The following is a 5,216-nucleotide window of genomic DNA, read 5'->3' as shown; positions in this document are numbered from 1 at the left end:
ATGCATTCAAATGTATAAAAAAATACAGTGGCTGTTTATTTGTTGCTGTTTTTCAGAAATGACTATTTTTCAAATAGTGTTTCAGCAATATAGATACACAGAATAATAGCTGTGTTTCTTCTAATGAATCGTTTCTGGTGCCTCTGTCACACATCAGATAAATTTTTCTGTAAGAACTTGTGTATCTTAGGCTTTTATAATACCATTGATTTGTGTGTGTGAGTTTGTGGGGGGGATGAGTTCAAGGCTGATTTGTTTTTATGTCACTGCAGTACAATTTTAAGTACAATTTCCAGCATTGGTCTTTTTGTTCAGGATTGCTTTGTCTATTCAAGGTCATTTATATTTCCATATAAATTTAATTAATGTTTTTTTCAAATTTTGTGAGAGTTGTCATTGAGATTTTTATAGGGACAATGTATGGTACTTATTTTATTTTAATTATTATTTTTATGGTACTGGGATTTAAACTTAGGACTTCACACTGGCTAGACAGTTGCTATACTACTTGAGCCACTCTTCAAAGCCCCACATTGACTTTTTACATCACTTTTACACAACACTAATTATGCCTATTTATCTGCATTATAGATAGGTCTATCATCTTGAGTCTTGTTCAATTAATTTCTTCAGTGTTTTATAGTTTCATTATAGAGGTCTTTCACCTTTTCAGTTATGTCTTTTCCTAGGTATTTCATTATTTTGATGCAATTGTGAATGTGATTGTTTCCTGCATTTCTTTCTCACCATGGTAAATATGAAATACAGAAGAAATTCTGACCCCCTATTAGTGTGTTCCTGTCAGAACCTGTACCTCTCAATGAGCACCTCATGTGGTCATATCCCACTGAGAAATGTACATGATCCCTCAATACTACTTGTGCTGTGATTGTTCCTTATTTTCATGTCCACAAAATATCTGAGTCTAAAACAATAGGCTCTTTTTTTAAGATGGCTTGCTGTAGCTCTCTAAAATAAGGGAAGTAACATTTTGTCTTTGTCTCTGAAACTTACCTGCTCTACTGTAGCACTCACTATCACACTAAATCCCTACACTGATTTTAAGGCTTAGGGGAAATGTGGGTATATCCTGGTCAAGAATAGCCATTTTTTTCACAGGGCCATGTGGCTTAAATTGTCATCCCTCGATGGAGCCAGTGTTGGAGCTATAGCCTAATTTTCTATTTTCTTCTGTCACTGAGTTATCTCTTAAATGTTGTTCACCTTTCTAGTCACACTTCTGTGATTTTCTGAAGTCATGGATATTATGTCTATGGGAAGTAGTACCACTGTGGGAGAGAAGCAAAATTTTGAATGAGACAACAGATTACACAAATTTCTAGCAGTCATAGGTAAAATTTTGCCATGGGTATCTGCACACCTCCCTATACAACATTCAACTTTATCTTCAAGATTTTAGTAGACCATCTTCCATCCTTTCTCCTTCACAGCATGTACTGGGTGAATCTGTGTCACTGTTGTGTCATGATCAGCATTAATGGATAAAGACCCTCTGATGAGGTCCAATGAAGCCTCAGATCCCATCTGTGCCATTCACATGAACACTGTCTGATAGGAACTTTTTGATGCATAGGTGTTTCCTTATGTATGAAGAAACAGAGGTTTGGCTACGGAAGAAGTGTAATCACCAATCTTAAGTGATAGAAGAACAGCCCTACCATTTATTACTGCTGGACCTTGGAGTCTCAAGGACCAAAAGTACCCAAAATAGTTCTTTGCTGATTCTGAATATTAATAGAGGAAGAAGAAAAAGAGAATATGAATGTATACAAAGATTTGGGGCCCTTCATCTACTTGGAAGGAAGCTAAGGTACACCATTAATTATACAATTAATTACAGACATCCTAAGATGTTTTTATTTTTATTTTTAGCATATACTTAGGGGATACATTGTGACATTTACATATGTACTTACAATGTACCTTAAACAGATTCCCACCCTCCATCATTAATCCTCATATCCCCTACTCTACCTTCTTAGAACTATTCAACATGTTTCATTGTTCTTTTTTCCTCCTTGTATAACAATTATATCCACCATATTAGCCATCCTTCACCCTCTCTTTTACCCTACCTCTATTCATCTGATACTTCCTTAGGGACAATATCTGTTTAGTATTTGTTTCCTTTGTTCATTGTGGTAAAACACATACAATATCCCGTCCTACTATTTTTAAGGAGAAAGTTTGGTAACATTAATTGTACTAACATTTTAGTATTATCATCACTACCAACAATCTCTAGATAGTTTTCTTCCTTCTAGACTGAAAATTTGTGTTAATTTAAAAACTCAAGAATTATCCACTGCTACATTGACAACTACACTTCCACAATGATAAATTGGACTTACTCAACCCATCAATGTCAAATTTATGAGAACAAGGCCACAGTACTCAATGCGAGTGTTCAGTTTTGTTATTTGCTCAAAAAAGTACATTCCAACTGGAAAAAATAGGTCTAAGTAAAAATTGTTCTACACTGAAGTCGCTTCAAGGTCCTGCTTATGTCTCTATTCCTCATGTTATAGATGAAGGGAGTCATCAAAGGGGTGACAAAGTGTACATTAATGAGGACACAACCCCTTTGCTGGAACAATGTGATACAGCTGAACCAAGGTACACACCAAGGCCTGTTCCATAAAATAAGCAAACCATTGACAGGTGAGACCCACAGGTCGAGAATGCTTTGTACCTTCCACTTGATGATGAGATTCTGAGAATGGAAGAAATAATTTTGTAGTAAGAGTAAAGGATCCTTGAAACTGGGACAAAACCAAATGTAGCACCAATAAAATACATTACTATGATATTTTTAAAGCTTTCAGAACAGGAAAGATTGAGAAGTTGAGAACGGTCACAGGAGAAATTACAAACATCTTTACCTTTAAAACAGGTAAATTGTAAGGTAATCAAAGTTTGCATTTGAGAACCTAAAAGGCTAAACAGGAAAGACCCCCAAAAGTAAAACACCACAGAAGCAAGGGTTCATAATGACTGGATAATGAAAGGGGTGACAGATGGCCACAAACCTGTCATAGGCCATCACAGTCAGAAGCATGTCCTCCATACACGCAAAAGCAATGACAAGACTCATCTGTGACAGACAGGCCACATAGGAAATATCTCTACTTTTAAGTTGTATGTTCATAATCATCTTTGGGACTGTGGAGGAGATAAAACATATATCAGACAAGGACAGGTTGGAAAGGAAGAAGTACATGGGGTTGTGGAGGTGTGAGTTAGAGCTGACAACCAAGATGATAAGCAGGTTCCCAATCACTGCCATTAGGTACATGGACAACAGCAATCCAAAGAAATGGCTGCAGTTTTGGATCTTCTGAGAGCCCCAGGAGATGAAATTGTGATACATTGGATAGAGTTATTGGTTCTAACCTGTTTTCAAACCTGCTGAAAAAGAAATTTTGTCAGAAAAATGCAAAGTTAAATGGTAAACGATTTAAGTAATCATGACATAGAATTCACACTTGATCGCAACATATGCTGAACTACATTTCAAATGTGGCAAATTCAAGTTTCTAGAAGTCTTTCACTCTTGGTGTATTTGTTATCCCCTCTTTCTACACACATTTATTTTAGCGACACACATTGTTAAAAGGTCAAGTATATAAGAAACAATAAGATCATGGTAACAAGAATGTACAATCTACTTTGTAACTGTTGAGAATAGGTAATATCCATTTCCATTTAAGAAAATTCTTCTAATTGAAGGAACTTAAGAAACAATAAAAAATACCTCCTTCTTTTTTAAAAAATGTGTAATTTTCCTTGATCACAATATTTATAGATACTACTTGAAGTAGGACTGAATTACATGAACACTAAAGTTGATATTTCATCAGAAAATACCATGGCATGACAATTTTCCAATACTAATTACACTTATTCAAGAATATAATTTCTCCCTCATATTCTCTTTCAAATTATATACAATTTAACTCATATTTATTAGTTGTTTACTTGCATCAATAACATACAAGGTCAGTAAAATATATAGCATGCAAGATACGTATTTATTCTTTCTATTTTTAGCTAGTGTGAGGATATAAATTTTATATGAATAGAAATTAATTAAAGAAAGGAGTTTCATTATGTTATTTCCATGGATGTATGCAATGTATGTTGGATAGATTACATCTCTCTATACTACTCCTTTCAATCCCCTCTCAACTTCCCCATTTTTCACATAGATGGTTTCCTTATGCTAGCTTCATATATACATATATATGTATATGTGTACATACATATATATTCTTTCATTATATTTATCCCAACACTCTTTCTTTCCCCCTTTTTTCTTGATTAACTACATTTCTATATTAGAAGTAATGTGTTCCATTGTCTTCATGGTGCAGAAGCTGTACTTCTAATTGCCCTGCCCACATCATGACCCAACACTTACTGGATTAAGATGCTTATCTGATTGTTTATGACCAAAGGGTGAAAATCTGAAGAACCTCCCATGCCTGTTGAAGACTCTTCCTCAGTCTTTTGAATGTATGTGAATTCAGTGTCAGACAGGAGATTGTTGGTGCAGATAACAAGAGAGGAGATAGATAAGGACAGGTTGACATATCGAAGGGTCAGAAGAACAGGCTGAGAATTGACTACTATATGACTTTTTAATCTCAATACACAGAGCTTATAATTAGTGGAATTGGTTTATATGATGGTACCAATTCTCTAAGGACATACTAACATTAATGGAAGTAGAAGGGAAGAAAAATACTCACAAGAATAGATAAACTGCTCCATGCCATGGCAAAGACCATATATATTTTCATTTTTAATTTCTGCTTATTTTAAATGTTATACCAGCTTTTTTTTCCTTTCTATTATTTTTGGAAGTATTAGGGCTTGATCTATGGACCTTGAGATGGCTACTTGCACTCTATCACTTGAGCCACATGCTCAGCCAATTTTGCTTTAGGTTATTTTTCAGAGAGTGTCTCTGATTTTATTCCTGGAACTGACTTCTTTTGATAATTCTCCTAAGTCTGCTTCTTGCACAGGTGGGAATACAGGATTTCTGCACCACACCTGGTTTATTTTCATTTTTATTAACCTAAAATATCCATTCTAAAAATTTACTATTTTAACCACATGAAGTACAAACTTGTGTGACATTTGTTGCACTCATGTTGCTTCAAAACTGTTCATATACATCTCCAGAAACA

At 34.8% G+C, this 5,216-nt stretch overlaps 1 pseudogene; it reads right to left on the bottom strand.

Moving 5' to 3' along the window:
- Window positions 1-2,479: 2,479 nt before the first annotated feature.
- Window positions 2,480-4,503, bottom strand: LOC141416172 (olfactory receptor 7E24-like; annotated as a pseudogene).
- Window positions 4,504-5,216: the final 713 nt, after the last annotated feature.

This window comes from Castor canadensis, chromosome 14, assembly GCF_047511655.1.
Source record: "Castor canadensis chromosome 14, mCasCan1.hap1v2, whole genome shotgun sequence".
Taxonomy (NCBI): Eukaryota; Metazoa; Chordata; class Mammalia; order Rodentia; family Castoridae; genus Castor; species Castor canadensis.
The sequence above is the reverse complement of the archived record's forward strand: the minus strand, read 5'-3'. Positions and strand labels throughout refer to the sequence as shown.